General features: G+C 34.1%; 1 pseudogene; it reads right to left on the bottom strand.

Annotated features, from left to right (window-relative positions):
- The window catches only part of LOC138704699 (vacuolar protein sorting-associated protein 52 homolog), a 68,859-nt pseudogene that overhangs the window by 32,354 nt on the left and 10,431 nt on the right, over nt 1-26,074 (bottom strand).

Here is a 26,074-nt window from a genome sequence, read left to right as displayed (position 1 = left end):
CTTATATCCAACTCCTTAATTTACAAATTCAGAACATGGCATCTAAATTCAGTGAAAACTGGCAACTAAATGCTTCATAATTGTAAAACGTGCAATTTACATTAAGTAACTCAACATACTTTTAAATACCTAAAACTAAATTACACAGAACTAACATTAAATTAAGCCAACACAACAGAGAGAGTCTCAAAACACAAAACATATTAGGATAAACAGCAATAAGGATTTTATTATTTATTTAGGTTATTTATTCACCATCATCATCTGTATCCATTCCCATGTTCCTTATTAATAAGAGTCAAGTGTGAAATATCAGCCTCCAGTTTTCTCGATCATTACTTCCATCCATGATCTTCCTCTTCTTTCCAATCTTATTTCATCTGATATTTTTATCTTGTCCTAGACCTTTCGAGAAGTCTCCAGTCACTGAATTCAGCCAGTGTCTTCTTCAGTAATATTTTATCACCCAAATTCCCATAACATGTCCAAACCACCCAATTTGGTTATTTTCAATTACTTACAATATTTCAATTCCCAAAATGTTTCTTATTTCCCCATTGTTCATTTCATCTCTTCTCATTTTCTGTGCTGTGCTGAGATTTCACTGTGAAGAAATTTCGTCTCTGCTGAAAAAGGAACTAGTCACAGAAGGAGAAGGAGAAGGAGGAGAAGGAGAAGGAGGAGGAGGAGGAGGAGGAGAAGGAGAAGAAGAAGAAGAAGAAGAAGAAGAAGAAGAAGAAGAAGAAGAAGAAGACTGGGAGTGATAACCTGAAGAGGATGTTGCTGAAGACTGGAATTAGAAACCCAAACACAGCTTTATCCATTCTAGAACATTTTCGAAATATTATTGTTATCCAATGTTCAGCTATCTTAGCAATGAAGCCATAAACTGTCTTGCAGTCCAATATTTTTCATAGACATTAAAAGTATTTGGAAGAGATGTGCAGTTAAGATATGATTTTTATCCATGGCTTCATCCCTTCTACACAGAACACAATTTGATGATGAAACAATGCCAATCTAACTACCACACCGGTCTAGTGACTAGAGCGCTGGACTTATAATCCTGTTGATGGGTTCGATCCCTGGTGTACCCCCAATTTATAACTTGTGCTGGGCAAGCCCCTGGACCAGGTAACACAGGAATTTTTTCCGGGAATTTCGGTTCCCCTGTGGCATCACAACAAATCTCCATAATCATCTCATCATGGGTGTAGCGTAGACCAGCCTCCTATGGCACACCCTGGACAATGACTGTGTCTGTAAATTGATCTACATAACTGACTTCATATGGGTGAATTGACATACGTCAAGTACTCGTCATTAGCTTAAAAAAATGCCAATCTTATAATTTTATGCAGGTGTTTTGCTAGGCAATCATGTCCAGTCAGGAGACGAAAAGCTGATACAGCAGAATTACTTGTATTATCTGGTATGAGACTGGGGATGAGTAAAAGTTGGTCCCATGCACGAACTTTAGACGATTCCTTCATTGTATCCATAAACCTTTGCCTATACAGTGAATGTATATTTGATTTTACAGAAATAAAAGGTTGGGTTGTAATATTTGATATTTATTTGTCAGTCAATTTTACAATTCATAGTTATGGTGGATCTTTACATTTCTGCTTTTTCATGCATCATCTCTTTAATATATACCACCCTTTTATGTTAATATATTTATTTGCCAAGTATTTTCTGATTAATTTCTATTCTTCTGCTTTAACTGAACTGCATGTATCCTCTTCTATACTTTTATTTTTATTCTCTATTCTCAAATCTACCTGCTCATACTCATTCTTTCCCAGCTATTTTCTCTTAAATTATATGTCTACATTTCCATTTTCTCTATTTTACAACACTTTCATCACTTACTACCGAGTGTACACTAAAAATGTTATACTGCAAAGACAACGTGCCTTATCTGCGTGACCTTGCTGTACCTTACGGCTAGTATTGGTCATCTTGAGGTGGTGACTCACTCGCTTCGATATGCGTCAGTCCGTCTCTTCATTACAGATCACTTAACGTGAAATATCGTGTGTGTGTGTGTGTGCTTTTTCAGTGCAGTGTAAATTTATAATTGGTGTCTTCAATACAGTTCGGGTAACGTGAAATATCGTGTGTGCGTGCTTTATAATTCGACACTGTCCTGCTGTGGCTCAATTGATATGTTTTCTGCGGATTCAGGTTCGATTCCCGGTAGGAATGTGATGTTACATGGCGTTTACAGTCCCACAAAGGGTATTTATAAATAATGCATTTGTGAAATATTCATCTTGTAGATGGTGTCGTCACAAATTTATAAGACAGTTTTCAGGAGTTCATCCTCTAAGTAAACATACAATTTATAAAATTGCTAAGAAATTTCGCGAGACGGGATCTGTACTAAATAAGAAACCTGAAAAAAAACGCCGTATTCTAGCAGAGGAGAAATTAGACGAAATCGGTGCTCGATTAGAGGCTAGCCCTAGAAAATATTTAAGATGTCTTGCTGCTCAGTGTGGAATATCTAAAACAGCAGCTCATACTGCAACCAAACTGTTAAACCCTTATAAAATTAGGAATGTGCACAATTTAAAACCTCCAGATAGTCAAGCAAGAACATAATTTTGCAGGTGGTTTCAACAATCAGTTCATGACGGTTCTCTCGATCCAGGACTTACATTTTTTAGAGATGAAGCTTGGTTCACGTTACGATGGTGTGTAAATAGTCAAAACAATAGGTATTGGAGTCGAGAAAATCCGCACGATTTTCATAAACTTCCTCTACATGACAGTAAAATCGGAGTGTGGTGTGCGGTCAGTGAGAACAGAATTCTAGGACCAATATTTTACGAAGAAACAATTAATTCAGACCGATATGTTCGACTAATCCTGACACCATTCTTTGAGCAATTGGTTGAAGAAGAGAAATTACACAGACATTTCATGCAGGATAACGCCACGGGCCATACCGCCAACAATTCTATGAACGCAATTGCTGAAATCATTGGTGAACGGGTCATTAGTCGACGATTATGGCCTGCTCGTTCACCCGATTTAAATCCGTGTGATTTTTACTTATGGGGCATGTTAAAAGACAGGGTGTATGTGAACAACCCTCGCACTCTCGATGCACTGAAGGAGAATATTCGTGGAGAAATTAATGCCATTACGAGGGAGGAGCTACAGTAAGTGTCCAACAACTTCTTCTCAAGGTGTCAGGCTTGTATTCGCACCTAGGGACAACACTTCGAAAATTAAGGTAGGTGCTTATAGCATCAAACACGCATGAAATTTCCCGGAGAGTGTTGGTTATCTCCCGCATAGCGCCGGGGAACTCGCTCAGCAAAGACCCTGTATTTCCCTACTATTCTAGCCTCTACTTATTTACATATTTATCTTCTATAGGACCCCTAATGCTACTCCCAACACACAATACTGAAACACAAATATCTAATTTACTTAATTACATTTCCAATTTCTCTCTCCTTCACTTATCATTTCTTCAGATGTTCTTTCATTTTAATTCTCGTTTAATCACTGTTTGTATGACTATCTTAATACTATCTTACACTCTTCTTAAAATTAGGCCTAATACTTTCTTCTCTATTCCTATTCTAACACTTTTGCCATCCCTGACTTTCTTACACTCACTTTTAGCATTCTTCTTCCTCGCTAATTCCATCCTCCTTACTATTCTGTCCTCCATTTCGCCATTTAATAACCTTTCAAAAGTCCTATCTATTCTGTCCTCACAATCACTAATACTGGTAATTGCTTTATTCCTTTGCTCGTTCTTATCAGGTCTTCTCTTTTATTTCTTCTGTTAGTCTTGTCTATGCTGGCCACAGACACTTCCAGATGTTTCCATAATCCTCGTCAGCAGTATCTCCTTCTATCTGCCTCACGTTTTGTTTTTCTCCATGGTTTATTCTGGTCAGTTGTTTCACTTCAATTCCTTCCATTATTAATATTATCACTATAACTGCTCTAATCGCCCATTTTAATTCTTTCTTCTCCTCCTCACTCTCCCATCTTCTCTTTTCTTTAATTCTCTTTATGCTGAACCTTCCAATTCTTGATCTATACACATATAAATCCACAACCATTTTACTTCCGTTTATTACTGTTCCTGTTGCCCGACCAGTTGTAATATAGTATTGTAGTTGGAAACATCCTTTCTTAGCAAGTTGGTCTGCTGATTCATTGCCTTCAATTCCATAGTGAGTGGGAATCCTTTGTAGAATTACTTCCTTACTAAGATTATGGAACTCTTTAATCATGAAACTACATTGGTATGCTTTGGATGTTTGAGATGAATCATTATTGACTATTGCCTGGATAGCAGTTTTGAAATCAGTTAAAATAACAGCTCTGGAGAATTTTTTGATTCTGTGAACTAAGTTATTTTAAGAATAGTGTATATGACTTCCATCTCCTCATCAAAGTTTGTGGTACCCTTTCCAACAGCTTTGTAAAATGAAAAAAAGGTTACACACATCTCCCACTCCTGCACCATCATGACCATTCAGCAAAGAGCCATCAGTATAAAATATATGAAGCCATTTTCGAAGTGTAGGTCATATTATATTCTAAGTCATACTAGATTCGGGCCAATACAGTAATTGAAGAATGATAATAATCATAATAATCACTCAACCATTAAAGATGTACAATTATATACAGTTATTAGCTGGCTTACCATTAGAACTCCTAGCGCCATGTCATAATTATTAATGACAAAAATGAGTTGTTCCTTGCGCCCTGGAAAGATTGCCGCCATGCGCAGAATGAAACACTCCACTTCCTCCTGCACCTCTGCTAACAGTCGATTCACCAGCTCTGAAGGGAAACTCTCGCTAATGCCTACCAGAGCAGCACTGAATTCTGCATATCTCGGGTGATCTGAAATGCAATATGCTTGTTAAATTTGTTTCAAATGCCTCCAGATATGGTCCATTACGACCTAAAATACGTGACAGAATAAAAAATTCCACTTCTGAAGTGTCCCTGCACCTGTAAAAAAGAATTCATTATTTCTGTGATAAGACAGCAAATATGTTGTTGTTGTTGTTGTTGTTGACCACTGCTAAGCATCTTGGATTTCTTCCACTTTCCTGTGGGCATCCCAATAGTATTTAGCGAGCTGTGATGATGATCAGCATCTGTTTTCCTTATTGCTGGGCATTGTAGCAAATGTTCTTCATCCACAATGGATTTCTGATTTCTATAGAGAGGACTCTTTAAGATACAACACACGGTAGAACATCTACACCGTAGTCGTGGTACAACCACTGATGATGGGGGAGCACAGCCCCCGAAACATGTATGGTTTCTAACCAATTTTATTTATTTTATTATTTTATCAATAAATAGTGTTCAGACAACTGTAATAATTATCTCCATTATTTTAAATCTTAACTTATGAACACTGTTGTATTTCGACCTTCTAAGTATTTAATTAAGAAAGTATCAAGTTAGTGAAGAGAAAGTAGGGAATGAAGTTGGAGGTAGGAATGTGAACTGAGAATAAGAGAAGGGAAGTAGGATAAGTGAATAAATTAGAAGAATGGTTAAGTGAAAGTGAAGGGATATGAAGGACATAGAAAGAAGAGGCTTCAAGTGTCAAAATACGTCTGTGTTTAACAGTGGCCTTATTATTACACAAAATATATTTTAAAGTCCCTATAATAAAATTCCTTACCTATTTATATATGAATTCCAGACGTCTTGATTGGGACGAAAATACTTTGATGATTTCGTCATTGAAATTACAGTTGGGCCGCTTGCGAAGTTTCTGTAGAAATGACTTTTCAATGGACATCAGTGCCAAGCCGGATAAACATTCTTGTGTATGAGTTGATTTACAGTAGGATTTTATTCTCTTCAACGCAGAAAATGTTCTTTCTACTGATGCTGACGTAGCTGGTATTGTCACAATTAATGTTGCCAATTTAAGGACTTCAGGAATAACTTGGTTCAGCTGGTTTTCATATATGGCAGATAATATTTCATGCATAGGTTTGTTCGAAAAATCAAAGACTTCTGCTGACTATATTACACTTAATTCATTTTTCAAACGTACTTGATCAAAGTGACTGCTATAGGACTGAAATAATTTGTTTAGTGCCTCATTCGGGAAGTTTTCTTTTTAAGCAGAAAATTTTTGAGAATCTAGAAGATATGTGAACTGAAGCTTTCCATAATCAGAAAATCTGTCAGTAATTTCCATGTGCATACGATCTAGTATGTTGTAGTACAGCTGCCTGTATTTCAATTTATCATCTCCTTTTCTTCGCTTTAATGGTGGTTCCATTGTATTGGCTGAAGAATTTTCATTTTCCATATTACTCCATATGGACGGAAACCCACTACGTCTGAACTCGAATATAGTATTTTTTAACTTTGATACCTCTTGCAAGCAGTATGCTATGTCTAGACTTTTTGTCTGAAGAATATTGTAGAGCACATCTATATGTGCGAACACTCTAGCATAGACTTCAAGAAGAAATATATTCTGAAACTGTGTGAAAAAAATACAAATATCCAAAAATACCCAGTTTTCTTCAGAATCATTACAAATGATATTTTCAAAGAAAGCAGTCAGTTGTTCTCTGTATTCCTTTACTGTATTTACAAGCCGAGATGTAAAATTGCATCTAGTTGTTGCATCTAGTTGTTGCTACTTTTGGGAGTTTCTTTTTCATAAATTCTTGAGTTTTTCTGATCTTTTAGGAGATGATGAGAAAAATGCAGCTAAACCTGACAGTGTTTTGAAAAAAAATGCGGCATTCTGGAATGGATGAAGTAGTTTGTTGCAAAACTAAATTGAGAACATGGCTGTAACAATGGACAAATAGTGCTTGAGGATACTTTCCTTGAACTTTTGTTTTTAAGCCATTAATATTTCCCGCCATAACTGAAGCACCATCGTATGTCTGTGCAATTAACTTATTGCCGACATTGTATTCTGCTATAACACCTTCCACATGCTGAAACCAAGCAGCAGCAGTTTTGCCCGAACTGACATTTGTGAATCCTATAAACCGTTCTTGAACATTGGCAGTACTATCGACATATCTTAAAACAGTGGACAATTGACTCTGATTAGAGCAGTCACTTGTTTCATCAACAACAACAACAAAAAAAGGTGCTTCTTCTATTTCAGATTTTATGTTCTTTATCATAACCCCACTTATAGCAAATATTAAGTCATTCTGAATTGCGGGAGAAGTACCACGAAATACTGTTGAACTCTCAAGATGATTGGCCAGTAAATGGTCAAATTCACTTAAGGAACTTAAATATTCAATATAATTTCCTCTATTGTCTGATTCCACACTCTCATTATGATCCCGAAAAGCCAATTCTTGTTTTCCTAGAAAGCAGACTGCGTTAATAAGATGCAGTAAAATCTCCCGATTTTTTTTTCCACAGGAGCATTGTGTTGGTTGATATGTAGAGCTTTTTGCTTATCTAGCTGTAAATCAATTCTTGTCTTCCCAAATTTTGCAAAGTTCATGCTACTACAAATATGAGCTTTTGATTTGTCGTGTTTTAGGACTGCAGTTCGAAGGGAGTTGATATTAGAAAACCCTCTTTTGACCACACATTAGTTTCGCGGCTAAATAACAAACATGGCCAGCAAAATAGTTTAGACAGTTTAGAACTACCACACAACCAATTCCACTTACCATATGATGTTGAAGTGAAATGGCGTGTGTACTCACGCTGTTTTTCTTTTACGTCCATGGACAAATTTAACTCAGGAGTTGGTCTTTCCATTTTCACAATTTCAACTTCCTCGTTGTATGTACGACGGTTAAAAGGCACTTTTAATAAACCTTCTATTACACAGTCATTTTCAACACAAACCTCTCCAGAAACTTGTTCTGCCATATTTTTCACAATATCACTTAATTGGGAAATTAAAAACTTAATAATTCACAATTAATATAACTCTTAGACACTCGAACAAATCACAAATTTAAAATACTGCACTGCAAGAACACAATTACATTCATGAGCTAGCGTGCTAAGCATATTGTTGCTTCGCGCCTGCGAAGAAACCGATCACGAGAGCGGCAACTCACCCGGCCTTACACTGCACGATGGAAACAGAAGAGAGCGGGGGGATGGGCAGTTGTGCGACAGGACAGCGTGCGCGGTACGGTCACAGGCTACCTCACATAGCAAGCGGTTTCTCCAGCTATGCCACCTTGACAACTTGTTTTTTTTCGAGAGCAGAGAGCGCATATAAATCTAACAATTACTTTAATTTTAATTACTGTGGTAAAACTAATAATACAAAATTATTACATTATGTTATATTATAAACTTTTTCTTTTGTAATTTCCTTGTGCTACCGCCAGTAGCCCCGGTAGTCCGCAAAATACGCCCCTGGTGTTTAAAGTTGTAAATAGTGTAAGGAAAGAACTGCTGCTCCAAATACAGAAATGTGAAGGGCCAGCAAGACCGAATAGGTTGAGAAATACATATATATATATATATATATATATATATATATATATATATATATATATATCATATTCTACAAATCTTAATATTGAGCTTTCCTGAATAAAATAATCAAAATCAATGCCACGAGGCCGATCTATCAGCCCGTTGATGTTATACACATACTGTATTATCACTAGCTGATTCACCAGCTGCAATTTTTACACACTCGTAATTCCTGTTTCAATCATGTGATATCAACACAACATGGCAACTTATGAAGGAAAGTCTCTTCTTTCGACAGAAGTCGATATTATCAATCAACAATAAATTTTATATCGATTTTTCCAGTGCACAAGTGTCATATGTAATAAATTAGTGTAAAGAGTGTGTAGTATTTTGTAAAATTTATTTTACCGCCAAATTTGAGGAGACACTGGCAAAATTTGTAATAACGTTCACAAATGAGTTCTCTTTATATAATATACTTTATACTTTCAGGGCTCAGGTTTAGCATGTGCAAAATAATGTCAAATTTGAAAATTTAAACTTTGAAAAATATTGGCCACTGAAACAAGATTTCTTTTCCAGTAACTGTGAAATGAAAAACGTAAAAAACGTGTACGAATTTGTTCACATGGATATATTCTTCAACAAGAAAAAATTTCACAACTTCATCATCAAAAATTGTAGTGAATACAATTTTTTAAAGAAACACCTGCATTTTTAGCAAATTGTGCATGACATTTGAAGGGTGCACGGGAAAAACAAATAATGTCACAATGCTGTTAAGGGTGATGTCATTATCTAATTCACTCTATTACTACAAACAAACGTGTTATTTTTACCAAAAGTGATAAAGGAGAATTAAAACCACGGGTACACTCATCATTTCCTTCATTTCAAGTAGAAATATCAATAAATCTAGCAGTAATATGCTGAAATAGATCAATATCTCAACCTTAATGAAAATGTGACATTGTTCGTTTTTCCCGTGTACCCTTCATTTTTATAGTACAGAGTGGGCGAGAAGTCCCAGTACATATGTTTATTTTTCCTCCAAAACAAATCTGTGCATGAAAATTGTGTCCGATCTTGACAGTGGTATTTCAAGGTGTGATCACAGAGGGAGATACCTGGCAAACCTGAGAGAAACCATAATACATGGAAATACCCAGCCATTCCAAGAGTGCAAAATGGCGAGGTGAATACGAGAGTTTTCAGTGTGGAGGAGAAACTTGTGGGTCCTCGAGCAGCCACAAATCAGAAAAACCATGGACACAACGTTATAGCACATTTATAACATAAGATTCTTCAATTTTACACACATTTTACTATTCTGTCCCTGGAAACCACTGACAACTGGTAGGTAGCATGCAAGTTTGACAAAATTTAATTTCAATCTTCATTATGTTTCAGTGTTATGGTTATCATTCATTCTGTATAAAGAGTAGTAACAATTTACTTTATTAGCATGTGTGTACATACAATACTTACATAATGTGGTCCCAGTTCTTTGTTAAACTTTGTTGGATCACAATCCTTTATACTCTGAATGTTCAATCGGAAGATATACTCAAACCTGAAACAAAATGACCAACTTTATAATTGCTGATCCAAAATAAAATCTCGTTTTAATATTCCCCTTTTTAAGAAATAATTTCAAAAGTCCTGGCATAACTACCAGATGGGATAGAGGTGCTGCAAGGTCAGTGCATGAGCTTCCACAGGTGTTATTAACTGGCTTTTCTAACTGAAGTTCGCTACCTATCATAGCTCTCCAATTTTTGCAATTATGAGGCCCTACACCCAGTGCCTCATTCATAGTCAGACAAGCTAACCATTACACCAAGGAGAAGGCCAACAAATCTTCGTAACCAAGAGTACATTAGAAGATTATAGTACAGCAAACATTTACACACACATACCTTGGCCATATAACAGCCTGAAGGGTGTCCCAAAAGCGATCTAATGCTGGTACTGCTCGTTTGTGGCACATTAGCTGGTATCTCAGTATAAGATGTATACACAAGAAAAGGGCAATGGCATCATAGCAATCTTGCACAAACGTCTCCAGATTTTTCTGTATGTGTAAGAAAGTGTACAGACAAAGTCAGATTTCTTTTTATGATACATACATTAATAAAAATCTTATTACTCTTCAGTAAACTTCTTGTTCATCTTTCAGTCTCTACCATCAAGTGCATATTTGGATTATTTTGATCTGACTGCATTAATACAACATTGGATTCTCTTATCAATGGGGTCATTGTAAACAATACATGACAGAAATTCACAACAGACAAATATCTCATACTGAATTCAAGGCATACAGTTTCTAAATTAAAGCACCGAAAAACAAAGAAATGCAACCAGGAACATAACAGAGCCGAAAGGCAAACAAATACAAGATGAAAATATATGATACATTTGTTTTGACGCAGAATGGAGTAAGCACAGTCATTTTTAAACCTTGACTATCATCTTTGCAGAGGAATGGATGCTTTCCTTTCGTCACTTTATAGAAACATGTGTGATCTATGATCAACACAGACTTTGCCCTAATTAAATGATATTTCAGCTAACCATATGTAAGTAACCAATGATTATAAATGGTGCACCAAAATTACACTTTAACTCTGGTTACTTTTAACCATAATTTCATAACCTATGGTTACTACGTTTTTAACTGAGGTTGATAAACATTGCCATTAGTCAAATAATTTGTATGTTTTGTTTTTTAATCATATTATGCACATTACGGTGGCCCTTAGCTATAGGTAATTTTCCTAAGGTTAAAATTGTGCTGCTTCCACCCTCTTATTTTGTTCCAATCAACAAAAAATTAATCTGTGCAAATTTTCAGCTCAATCGGACAACTGCTTGGCAACCCTCAAACGCTTTGAAGTTGTAACATAGTATATGCAACGATTAATTTCATACAAAATAATTTATTGAAAATATTAATTACAGAACCGATAGCGCTAAAACATATAAATTTCTGAAGAATTTCCAATACACAGGAAAATACTAGCCAACCTATTATTCACAATAACAGAACACTAACAGATAGTAGAGATATAACACATGTATTTAATAAACACTACTCAAACTCTCACAGATTACATCCCAATATCAAAAAAACTGACAAATTTATCAAAAGAGAATTACATAAATATAATTAAAACAATATCACAAAACCTGAAATATTCCATCAAAATTTTACTTCCAAAGAATTAAGTATAGCTATACAAAATTTAAAAACCAAGAAATCTCCTGGCCCCGACAACTTTCATTCAGAATTTTTTTAACATTTGGGGGAAAAAGCCAAGTCTGTACTTTTATCCATTTTCAATTTATCATGGAACACCTCAGTTCCTGCAGCTTGGAAAAAAGCAATCATTGTACCAATTCACAAAAAAGGGAAACCTGCTCATGATGTTAATAGTTATCGACCAATAGCACTATTAAGCATGATAGCAAAAACTATGGAGTCCATGATCTCCAACAGATTAACTTGGTATTTAGAATCTCAAAATCTTTTATCATCAAGACAAGCTGGCTTTCGACAACTACACTCTACTAATGAACAAGTCATACGCCTCGGCCAAGAAATAAAAGACAGTTTTAACAAAAAAGAAGATACCTTGGCAATATTTATTGACTTTCAATTAGCATATGACTCTGTTTGGAGAAATAAATTATTATTAAAACTCTATAAATTAGGTATCTCCAGCAATATGTTCAGATGGATATCAGAATTCCTTAGTCAAAGATTCATTGCTACTAAATTCAATAACTCACTTTCTAGTTACAGTTCAAAAGTATTGGAAAGCATGACTGCTAATGGCTTCATTGCCAAATGCAAGGCACTAGACAACAACGACGACAACAACTTTCTAGTTACAGGCAAACATATCTTGGTCTACCCCAGGGCGCTGTTCATTCATTCATTCATTTATTTTATTCCATAGATCTTACATGAGCAATGAAGCTTTAAGATGTGGAACATGTCAACATTTTACAATATTACAATTACAATTTTTACAAATTTTTATAGTTTTACAATTTAGTAATTTTCTACAATTTTTACAATTTTGTACAATTTTTTTACATTTTGGTGAGATGTAGTGAGATGAGATGAGGTCCGAGGATTCGCCAAAATATTACCCGGCATTTGCCTTTTCGGTGGGGGAAACCTCGGAAAACCCAACCAGGTAATCAAATCAAAGGGGGTAATCAAATCAAAGGGGTTGATGCCAAGGACTCGCAATAGACCATCCGGCTTCAGTCCCACGGCTGGGGAAAACCTCCGAAGAAACCAAAGTCCAAAGGGGGATCCAACCCAAGCCCGAACACAGCTCCGGATCAGCGGCCCGGCGAGTCTGCCGACTGAGCTACATCGATGGCTCTACTAAAAGTATACAATACATAGCCAATCAGATTATTAAATTTACAAACGCAAACGATCATTCATAAGTTGAGCTAGATTATAATACAAAACAATTTAATTAAATTTAAGGCATAAACAATTCAACCAGTTGTGATATACAGAAATTGATAATACATATCATGCAAACTACTTCAAATTACAAACACGAACAATATCAGTAGAGCTATATAGATTACTATTCAATTTAAAGCATATACAATTCATCGGCCAAAACTATACAAATATATACAATACAAAGTAGCATACTTTCATTAAGCTATACAAATTTGTGCAATTAATATCAAGTAGATTAATTCAATTTATAATCATAAACAATTCATCAGTTGAGCTATACATATTACCATTCAATTTACAGTAGGTCTATATACAATTCAACAGTAGAGCTACACAGACTAGTAATCATTTTAAGAACCTATACAATTCATCAGCCAAACTATACAAACATATACAATCAAATTAGTTCAATTTATAAGCTTAAACAATTCATCAGTTGACCTATACAGTATACTATTCAATTTACAGTACATACAATTCATCAGTTATGCTAAACAAAAAATACAATACATAGTAAACAGATTAAGTCAATATAAAAACATATTTTAGTTGAGCTATATAAAATTGTACATGTCATTTAAGTAGAATAATTCAATTCACAAGCATAAACAATTGTGTAGAAGGTATGAGTATGTAGAAATTTGGTTAATTCTTTTCTGAACCTTTTCTCGTTGTTCTTCAAATCTTTAAGATAATTAGGCAGTGCATTGAAGACTGTTATACATGAATAGCGAACTCCTTTTTTAAAACAGCTTAGACTAACAGAGGGTAGATGAAGATCTGATTTATGTCTTGTATTAAAATGATGAATGTCTTGATTAGTACTGAATTTATCTTGGTTCTTAATATACAGCATCATTAGGGAAAGAATGTATTCACAAGGTAAAGTCAAGATTTCTAAGTTTCGGAAAATATTTTTACACGAGGTCCTTTTATGCACACCGGCCATTATTCTTATAGCTTTCTTTTGTAAAACAAAAACGTGTTTAGCTTCAGACGAGTTACCCCAGAATATTAATCCATATTTCATTACAGAGTGAAAATATGCAAAGTATGACATTTTAAGTACGTTTATATCACCAATAGGAGATAAGGATCTTAATGCATAACAGGCAGAGCTCAATTTACGAGTAATACATTCTATATGCGTTTTCCAGTTCAAGTGATTATCCAATTCTAAACCAAGAAACTTTGTGCTTATAGATTCTTTGAGATGAGTTCCATTTAATCGAATACTGTAGGAAACCTGAGCACAATTGTGTGTACTAAATTTGACTGCACTGGTTTTATCAACATTAAGTGCTAGTTTATTTGCATGGAACCATTCATTCATTAGATTCAGCACTGTATTAGAAGTGTTTATAAAATGATCGTATTGTTTGCTTGAAATAATTACACTTGTATCATCTGCAAATAAAATTACATGGGATGAATTGTTTATGGTCAAGGCTAAATCATTAATATAAACTAGAAACAACAATGGACCTAAAATTGACCCCTGCGGAACACCATGTTTAATATTTCTAAATTCTGAATAAGTAACTTTATGACTATTTGGTACATTTATTTCTACTTTTTGTTTTCTATTTGATAAGTACGATGTAAACCAACCCAACATCTCATCTTTAATACCATAAAACTTCAATTTTTTTACTAATATACTATGGTCTACACAATCAAATGCTTTAGCCAAGTCACAAAAAATCCCACCTACATGTAGTTTCGAATTTAATGAATTTAGTATTTCATCCACCAAACTAAAAGCAGCATTCTCTGTCGATTTTTGTTTTCTAAATCCAAACTGTTCTAAAACTAATATATTGTTGGACTTCAGGTAATGATATAATCTATTATACATAACTTTCTCAAACACTTTTGAAAATGTTGTTAATAATGATATGGGTCTGTAATTAGCAATAGTACATTTATCTCCCTTTTTGTATATTGGTTTTACTATTGAATATTTGAGTCTTTCTGGAAAAATACCACATTGCATTGACAAATTGCATAGATAGCTTAACGGAGGGGATAATATTTCAGAACAAGCTTTCAGAACTTTACTTGGAATTTCATCATATCCAGAGGAATATTTTGTTTTTAGTTGTTTTATCACATGCATGATATCTGCTGCGGTAGTGGGAATAAATTTGAGACCTAAAAACTCAGTGTTAAATGCATCAGTTAGGTAACCAAGTGCAGCATCTTCTGCACAATCTTGAATGTTTAAGTTCTGAATAATATTTATATAGAAGTCGTTAAAATGATTTGCAATTGATTTTGGGTTATCTATTTTACTATCATTGATTTTAATGCAAGTAATATTTTCACTCTTTGAATATCGATTAGTTTCATTTTTAATAATATCCCAAATAGTTTTAATCTTATTATCTGAATTTTGTATTTTTTCATTCAGATACATTTTCTTTGCATCTTTTATAACTTTTGTCAAAGTTTTACAGTAATTCTTGTAGTAATTAAGAACATGAAGATCATCACTATTCCTACTCATTAAATATAGATTCCTTTTTTTAGCACATGATATTTTAATTCCCTGAGTTATCCACATGTTTTTACTTTTACATTTTTTCACCACCTTGACTGGAAAACATTCATTGAAATAATTCGTAAATGTAGTGAAAAATGCATTAAATTTAGTATTAATATCAATGGTATCGGTACTATATACATTTTCCCAAGATTCATTTTGTAGACATGTATTTAAATGATGAAGAGATTCAGCATTTATAATCCTTTTTTTTTTTTTTTTTTTAGATTAACACTTTGGAATTTTTCACTCATATTGAAAACACTTAGAATTTGTGCATCGTGATCAGACAGGCCATTGACTAATGGTACTGTTGAATAGGAATTCAATCTACTTTTATCTATAAATATATTATCAATGGCAGTACTACTTCCAGCTTGTGTTCTGGTTGGAAAACTTACTGTGTGACTAAGATTATAAGTTTCAAGAAGTGAGTTTAATTTTCTTTTACGTGAGCTTTCTGATAGATAATCTATGTTTATGTCACCACAGATTACAAATTCGGTATGTGGTTTATAAAGTCTTTTCAATAATGAATATAAGTTAGTTGTAAATTTCTTATAATCTCCCATTGGCGCCCTATAAACACATAAGATAATTAAATTTGATATCTCATAACCAATTTGTATTCCACAGATTTCAATATCTTGTTCAAGGCAAAAATCAGATATATCAATTTTACTAAATAATAGATCCTCTCTGATAAAAATACAGGCACCCTCTTTTTGGAAGACATGTCTACAGAAATGAGAACCTAATACATATCCATGTAAAGACAGTTGTAGTATTTCCTGTTGCTTCATATGATGTTCAGTTATACACAGTATCTGAGGTTTATGCTTTTGAGTTGCTAAAGAAGTGATCAGTTCATCAGTTTTTTGTTTTAATCCCCTAATATTTTGATGAAAAATAGTGAAGTTACTGTGTTCATTACTAGAAACATCAGAGCATTTACAATTTAGTTGAACTTGTTTCAAACACCTTACTGGTGGGAGGTTTAACCTAAAAAAGGAGAAGCCCTAGCATTAACTAACACAGGAATATTACAACTCTGCTTTTTAACATGGCTGCCTCTGATGCTATTAGCAATAAGAACCGAAAGGTGCTCCTTGCCTCTACCATTCAGATGCAGGCCATGTGACGTATATTCATACCTTCTTATAGGGCTTACATCTATCAAACCAATGTGTGATGCCCCAGGTCTCATCAGAGCCCGCTCAAGCCGCATATTCACACTCCGCACCCTCCTGTGAAGATACGGCTTGTCGTACCTGCTGAAAAGACTGAGAAATCCCACATTGGTATGGCTGCTCATCTCAATTATGTTGTTGACATCTTTCTCAATAGAATAGTTACAATCGTTATTAATACTATTACCTGGTCCACCCACTATAACTACATGATCCCTCTTAGAAAAATCTGAACTCAATTTCATCATATCCTCAACAACATTCTTGAGAGGAGCATTAGGCTTACATACACTAGATACTTCAAACTCATCGCCCAGTTTCGACTTCAAAAGTGAGGAAATACCTCTTGCATGGCTGCTTCCTAAAATCAATACTTTATTCCTACAATCATTAACCTTATCTGTTTTCTGACTTACCTTTACTAATGTCGATACTGGGTCTGAGTTCTCCTGATCAACATTCATTGCTTGAAGAGCACTGAATTTGTTGGTCAGTTTGATTGATGCAGCATCATCCGCAGAGAAACATCTACTCCTAGATTTGGAATTCTTCGGTTTCATCCAAGTGTGAGATCTCCCTTTATTCGAAACACTAATGCTATCCTTCAAAGCTCTCAATTTATTAATTTCACACTTTGCCTCATCTAATTCCAATTCTAGGGCTCTGATTCTCTCCAGTTGATCGCTGTCCTCAGCACAACTTTATTCAATATTTATAAATGACTTACCCTCCCTATTAGAGGAATCAAACATGAAAACAGCACTATTTGCAGATGATATAGATTTGTGGACTTCCGGATCTCACAGATATAGAGACAAAATTCAAAATTCTGCTCTTAAAGCTCTAAATCAACTACATGAATGGAATACATCAAATTTGATGACACTCAATTTAGGCAAAAGTAACTACCAAATATTTTCACTTGGTAAAAAAGAAAGAGAATTCAATATCCAATACAATGGCCAACACCTTCCTAGGACTTATGAATCCAAATATCTTGGAGTTATTTTCGACAGTAAGTTAACATGGAACAACCATTTGAAATATATTTCTGAAAAAGCTCGTAAAAGATTCTCCCTTCTGAAAAGACTAGCAGGAAAGAAATGAGGTTGCTCTAGAAATACTTTGAACACTACATACAAAATGTTTATACAGCCAATGCTGACATACTGCGGAGAAATTTTAATTACTTCACCTTTCATAAACGAAATAGAACATGTTCAAAACCAAGCTCTCAGACTCATTACTGGTGGAATCAAAACAACTCCAATAGATTCTATGAGATTCCTCACTAATATTAACAGCATCAAAATGATAATAGAAGAAAAAGCACTGATTCAATACGAAAAACTTATCAGATTACCAGGAAACAATTGGCATTCATACAGTCCTCTCCATTGATTAAAAACTCAAAAAAGTTTCATATCCATGGTTCAAGAATTAAAACAGAAAATCAACATCCCGAATTTAAAAGAAAACTTACAAATTAAACCAAACCCTTTAACACTATTAAATATAGAGTATAAACTAAATTTAACACAAGAAATACTGAAATCAGAAGTGAACACAAATAATGAAACAATTGTCTTCAGAGACAATTAATATTAGATACCCTCCACAAAATTGGCTTCATTTATACACCGACAGATCCTTGATCTCCAGGGAACAAGGTGCCGGTGCAGGTGTTACGTGCTGTCTCTTCTCACTTTATAGATCTCTTGGATATGGAACAACAAGTTTTGATGGAGAAATCACTGCAATAAGTGAAAGTCTCAGGAATCTTCTCTGCCACATCAATAAATTTAAAAATGCAGCTATTCTGTCAATAGTCTCTAGACACACACCTTCCTCTCAAATAGCAGAAATAAATAAAATGCTCTCTCAACTAATAACACTCAATAAAAGAATTGTATTCCAATGGATATCATCATCCCATTGTGGAATCCTGGGAAACGAGAATGCGGATGCTTTAGCAAAGAAGGGCAGCACTGCTACTTACAGACCTGTTACTAAATCTACGTATTACTCTGTGAAAAGATTTATTAAATCTACATACTTAAGACTTCAACAAACAAAATTTGATAACACAATCTCAAGGGAAACAATGGAACTCTCTGCATCATAATCCACAGTTGATTCCCGATTTACCACGCAAATTGTCTGTAGCTGCATTTAGATTGGCAACAGGCCATGACTGTTTGGCCAAGCATCTGCATAGAATTGGAATATATCAGTCTCCTAACTGTCCATTGTGCAACTCAAGTCAAGAAATGGATTCAGAACATCTCAAAATCTGTGCGTCAGTGGCTAACCATGACAATATCTTTGAAAAATATTGGAGTGCAAGAGGTCAAATGACTTTATTGTCCAATGCCTGACATTAGAAAACAACAACAAAAGTGGTATGTTCTTCCCTATCTCGACCATTTCTTTTTTTTTTCTTGGAGAAATTTATGTGGACATCCTGGAAACCCCAGCAATTGTTTTAAAATATTCTGAATGAAATTTCCCAAAAGTTAATTCGAAAAATTCCTGAAATAAGATGAAAATTTTAAGAAATATTAGATTTTTTTTTAGTAAAGCACACAATTTCTACAAGAGAAAACACATTTTTATTATTCTGATTTCTATATAATCAAAACATTATCTGAAGGAACGAACATTGAACATTACTTTTTTCTAAGAGAGGATTTAGTGGCAGTTGGGTAATTTTTTCAGTGTCTGGTAAAGTTCTGTAAAACAAATTGTTTCTCAGTTTCATCTTTTGTGAGAATGTTATTGTAACCCTGAAGAGTTTGACTTCTCTTTCTGCAACATCATCCACAACAACTATCTTCTCAATTTTTTCAATTCCACTTTTGTAAACAGGATCATCTTTTCGAGTTGAAGGGTTTTTGTCGAGGAAATCGGTGCAGATAGAAAATCTCGTGAAGAAAATTTTAGTACCAAGAGCTACAAAAGACGAAAACTCAATATTTGTAAAGCAAAAAAAATTATTTTGGTGCAGAATGTACCTCTTCAGTAGATTTTCTTCTTCTTCCTTCTCTTCTTCACCTTCGTCCACTCTCAGTATAACTTGAGTCATATTTGCTTTAACTGCTGTTGGAACATAGTGATCAAAAAAGGATAGAGCCACAGTTTCGGGAACTAAATACCAGAGATGGTTGGAAAATTTATTTGCAGCAGCCTTACTGATTTCTGGATCAATAGGTAATTTATCAGTTTACTCATGAACAGGAAATCATGATAAGGTGCTTTAAATGCTTCTGATGACAAAAACTAGGCTCGAACATACACTCGAGCAAGAAAAATAATTTATATGTACCTTGCTTCTCCAAATTGTTTCTAAGGTATTGAAAAGAAGTGCGATTTATTATCAGATTTTCAGTATTACGCCCGAAAGCTTCCTCATAAGTAAATCCCATTTCTATCATTGATTTTGCACCTATCAAAATCTTCAAAGAGACGAGAAGTAAAAAACTGCAATGTACCACGAGTTGCTGGAACTACTCCTGCTGCTGCGGTTTTTGCTCTTTCACTGTCATCACCACCATCATTACTTTGGCTGATTAATATTGAATAATCAGTTTGTGATGTAGCAAGCTGATGAGTAGTAAAATTTTGTTACATTTCTTCAAAAGTCCTTTCTTTCCTGGCAATTTCCTTTGCATTGCGTTTCAGTGCTTTTTCTTCCTTGTGTTTTAGTTTTTGATCTACACCAACCATACAGCCTGGTAGTCCTTTTTGGCACTGAAGCATTAAGAAATTCTTATCCTCTTCATTTTTATCTGTCCCAAAGCATCTGAATCAGCTTCGTCAAAGAAGTCGTCCATAATTTTCATAAAAAAATATCTTCTTTTCTTTTTTCCTTGCCTGCAGTTCTACTCAACTCTTTTTTTCTGTAAACCCTTCCAATCATCATAGGGTTTGAATAACTAATCAACGCAGTGGTCAGTTCTTCTAGTAGGGATTCGTGCTTTTCGCCAACAAATGGAAACTTCTTGAATCATCAGTTCCCCACCTTCCTTTGTTGTAAGATTTACAACTCTTACATTGTAGAAGAAAAGTCTTAAAACTTGTCAGTTCGAAAGTACTTTGGCTCCGAAGATTTGATTGCAGATGTAGCCAACAAGAAAGACATAAAAGTCTTTTCTTAACTTGTGTGATGAACTACATAAATAGGTTGATGCCATTTTACAACTCTAGGAAAAAAAAATCTTGAAAGTCACTTTACATTAGCAGTCAGCAGATCAGCACAGGCAATTTTGAAACAATAATTGAAAAATCATTCATCAAAGACAAGTTCATGCTTAGTTACAAAATAAGTGAATAAAGCACAAAAATTAATAATAATAATAATAATAATTATTATTATTATTATTATTATTTATTTATTTTATTTATTTATTTCGAATATTAATGTGCAAAACAACAGCACAAGGCCAATTACAGTTTAGCACAAAATAAAAAACAAAACAAAACAGAACAAATGATTATGAGAATGAATGACAGAAAATGGCAGTGAGATGAAACACAATCATAATATAATAGTCAACATTAATCATTCATCAAATGCAACAAAATAAATGAGAGTATCTAACAAGTAATAAAAGATATTAAATAACAAGTAAGGATATATCATGCATAAGTAAAATCAAATCTGATCTTGCAAATTGGCACTTTTAATACACCTGGCTATTGGAGAAAGGGATTTAAATAATTTAGTGAAAAAAATTCTTTGACCACGAAAACCTTTCACGGGAATTCTAAGATGGGTGTTATGTATAAAAGAATCACAATCAATGACACCATTAATAGCTTTATTAAAGAAAGTGTAATCAATATCCTGACGTCTCGAAAACAGACTGGTACAGTTAAAATATTTACTAGATAGTTCATAATTTAAAGAAGAGGAGTTAGGTACAAATCTGAACGCACAAAGAGAAATGAATTTTCTTTGGATATTTTCTAGTTTAGCCGAATCAGTAGAAGTAATAGAGTTCCACACAACAGATGCATATTCTAATTTAGACCTTACTAAAGCATAATATAATGTAAGTAGTGTATCAGGAGAGGAAAAGGAATAAGTAATAGACCTAATGAGACCAAGCATTCTTAGTGAATGATTAAATAAATGATCAACATGGTCATGAAAGTACAATTTAGAATCAAGATATATACCAAGATCCTTAATACATTCCTTCCTGATTATGGCGGCATTCGATAGCAAATAGTTGAACTTTAATGTAGTTGTCTTCCTAGAAAAAGAGATAACGCATGTTTTAGAAATATTAATTTTCATACCGTTATAATCAGACCAACGTTGAATCGCGTGTATATCATTTTGAAGTAAATGACAATCAGCAAGACTATTAATTTTCCTAAATATTTTTAAATCATCGGCAAAGAGAAGATAATGGGAATAAATGGACTTACAAATATCATCGATAAAAAGCAAGAATAATAACGGACTTAGGGTGGAGCCCTGTGGAACACCACAAAGAGTAGTGAAAGGATCAGAAAGAGAGTTTCCCAACTGAACACAAGATTGTCTGTTGGTTAAATAGTTTTCAAACCAGCTAAGATAAATAATGGAAAGTCCAAACTGATCTAATTTACTTATTAAGATTTGATGAGGAACAACATCAAATGCTTTACTGAAATCAAAGTAAATGGCATCAACTTGACCTTGCGATTCAAGTGTAGAAATAATAAGATTGAGATAATTGACCAAATTCGTCATTGTAGATTTGCTTTTAGTAAAGCCATGTTGAGCAGGATTTAATTTAGATTTAACATAAAATGAAAAGTTTGTGAATAATTTTTTCAAAAATTTTTGAAAAGTTATTCAGTATTGAAATAGGTCTGTAATTATTAACAGTATGTTTATTACCATTCTTAAATATCGAAATGACAGACGCTTCCTTCCATAAAGAAGGATAAATACCCGTTCTAAGGCTAAGATTAAAAATAAAAGTTAATAGAGGAATAAGAATTTGAGAACAACCTTTAATAATGAAATTAGGTATGCCATCAGTTCCCATAGATTTATTGGGCTTAAGCCTCCTAATGACGTTCAAGACATCTTCACACACAATAACCGGTAAACATAAGTAGTCAGTAGTGATGGAATCACTAACATATAGATGATTGAGCTTTTTTTGTACCAATTTAAATTGATAAGCAAAAGCATTTGCGATCGCAGCTTGATCAGTGATGTGCTCCACATCAAATAATTAACTCAATAGGCAAGGATTTAGATTTACGAAATGATTCTACATACTTCCAAAATTTCTTAGGCTCATTTTTCAAATTTCTATCGATAGATTGGAGCCAAAATAATTTATCAGATTTTATCTTATTTTTTACTTGTTTTCGAAGGGAAGAAAAGATAAGATAATGATAATCAGATTTGGATTTTTTAAAATTCTTGTGAGCTTTATTTTTTTTCTTTATGAGTAAACGAAGCGAGTTTGAAAACCACTTAGGATAAGTAGATTTTTTTACTTGTGTTAAAGGTACCAGCATCAGCAATCGCGTCATTTATTGTATGAGTTAATGAAACAACGGCTTCATTGACATCAGTAGACTCGTAAAGACTAGTCCAGTCATGATTAAAAAGAGTTGTGTATAATTTCATATAATCACCCTGAGAAAAATTAAAATAAGATTGATTAGAAGAATATGAAGGAAGAGATAAATTGACTTCAAGATTAACACAAACAGAAGGGTGATAATTGTCTTGACGAACAAGAGAATGATTAGCTAGGTAAACAGAACTATTAATAACATTAGTAAAAACAAGATCAAGAAGATTTTTATTATTCAAAGTAAAATTTATCTGATTTAAGCCAAGAAGACAAGGAGAAGAAAATCGATCAAGAGGCTTAATTTTTACGTAATAATGGATGTTAGGAAGGCTACAACCAGATGCCCAGATTTTAAAAGCGCCACTTCACTTTCCAGATTCTTAACATGTTCAAGAACAGAATTCAAAGTTTCTAAACTAGACACACTAATAATAATAATAATAATAATAATCATGATGATGATGATGATAATAATAATAATAATAATAATAATAATAATAATAATAATAATAATAATATAGGTTTATCTAATAATATTGGAAAAATTGTTTTCTGGACTAAAATTTCAAAACTTCATGGTGGATGAGGGTTGGCTAGAAATTGTCCGATTGAACTGAAAATTTGCACAAACCGTTGTTTTGTTGATTGGAACAAAATAAAGGGGTGGGAGCAAAACTTTTAGAAAGTTGAAAAATAAGGGCCACCCTAATGCACATACATAGTAAACACTGTTCCACTGACAATTATTAGCCCTACTACAATCAGGTAAGATTAATTTGCCAGGAAGCAAATGGCCAGCTTCCAGTACAAAAGTAAAATTTAAAAGATGGATTCAGTAATTGTCAAAAGTACATTTTATATAATACAACATTTTGTAACAAAATTCAACAACAAAATAATAATTTGTAAGAATCTTACCACTAAAAGATTCAATATTTTCCCCAGGATCTGATTAAAGAGCTCCAGGGCTTGTGGCCCTTGTACTATGAAGAACTCGGCCAAGAAGAGGTACTCACGGCAAGCATTGTCAACCAAGCAGTATTGCTCACTGCGAAACAAAGCCTCGTATGGGTAATGTAACAAATAGAAGTATATTTGGAAATACAAATATCATCACATTCAAGCATGACTTGCACATAAATCTTCTGCTCAAAATATTTTGAAAATATCTTGCAATCGAAAATTTGTTCAATACACCTCTAATGAACTTGAAGAAATCATAAGTATCTTTGCAAAAACCAGTATTAATTTCATATCTATTCCATATATAAATACTTTAATTTTTACCATGTTTTAGTGCTACATATGCTTTATATTCTTACAGACAACTAGGAAAATACTCTTCTGGTATCTATTCTTATGAATTTGTATTAATTGTAGATCTGGTTGAATGAAAGAGGTCTTAAGGCCTTAACTCTGCCAGATTAAATAAAATAAAATATATTATTATTACTATTATTATTATTATTATTATATCTTGCTATTATCCTGAATATTTATAGTTTTCGCATTTAGTTCCTCTGAATTTGCTGATTACAAACAGCGATGTTTTATTTTAGTTATAATTAACTTCAGTTGTCAAGACAATTTCAGGAACTGCCAATCGTTAGCGATGGCTGTGAATGAGTTTACAATTCATTGCAAAAATATGCACCCCCATGCAGCTAGTGTGACATACTACTGGCACAATGAGCATTAATGTGTTATGTTTTCTGAATAAGTAGTAATAGCAGATAATAGAATCATTGTTTTCACAATTTTTTTCTTATCGCACTTGAAGGAGGAGGAAGAGAGTTGTTGGCGAACAATCATTCTTATAACGAACAGATAATAGCTAATAATTTTGCAATGAGCAAGGGTTCTTTTTCCCTTTTCCCCTGAAGTCTTGCACTGCAACCTGGGGCTTATTGTGCTAAGCTGACCTCTTTCGATAAGAATGACTGTTGAAGTCCACAGGACCGCATTCCTTTAAGTATTGTGATTCACTGTTTGATGCTATCTATCAATTCAGCTAAGCAACACCCAGGTCTGACAGAGTCCAGGTGGTCAACCAAGAATGTCCTTCTGTCCCCCTAAGAGTTCTGCAACCTCCTCAGATCGATGCCATCTCTCGTTACTACATCCTGCTGCATCCTATTTGACCTGAAGGTCGCAATACAGTAGGTATCATGATTCACTATTTAGTGCCATCTACTGATTCCACTACACACCACCAGATCCGACAGAGATCACTGAGACTGCTGCAGCTTTCATAGATAGATGGCAGCTGTATGCAAATCATGGTAGTATATCCTCGGTCGCCTTGAAACTATTGAAAGATGATAGAAGTTGAAATTAATGAATAAGTCCAATGTCTAAAGTTACCCAGCAATTCTGCTTTAATTGGTTAAGGGGGAAAAACTCCGGAAAGAACCCCAACCAGATAACTTGTCCCAACCAGATTTGAACCCGGGCACACTCATTTTATGGTCAGACATGCTAATCATTATTCCACAGCAGTGGACTGACCGAGAATGTTTTACATAATCTAAATATATGACACACAGACCCCCTAAGTTCATCTTTAAGAAGATCACTAAAAAAAGATTAAATAAGACCACAACGAGCCACTAGGCCTAATACATGGAAAGAAGATGATCAATTTTTATTGCATCTTAAAAGTTGATTGCACTAGGCCAGATTTGAACCTGTAATACCTTAATTCATGGGCAAACACAGTAGCTATCACACTATCATGGATTAGTCACCAAATTTTATCAGGATTCAAAACTGTGTCCCCAAATATGGGAACCCAACACTC

Source organism: Periplaneta americana, chromosome 8 (genome assembly GCF_040183065.1).
Source record: "Periplaneta americana isolate PAMFEO1 chromosome 8, P.americana_PAMFEO1_priV1, whole genome shotgun sequence".
In the NCBI taxonomy this organism is placed as follows: domain Eukaryota; kingdom Metazoa; phylum Arthropoda; class Insecta; order Blattodea; family Blattidae; genus Periplaneta; species Periplaneta americana.
This window is presented reverse-complemented; position numbering and strand designations above follow the sequence as displayed.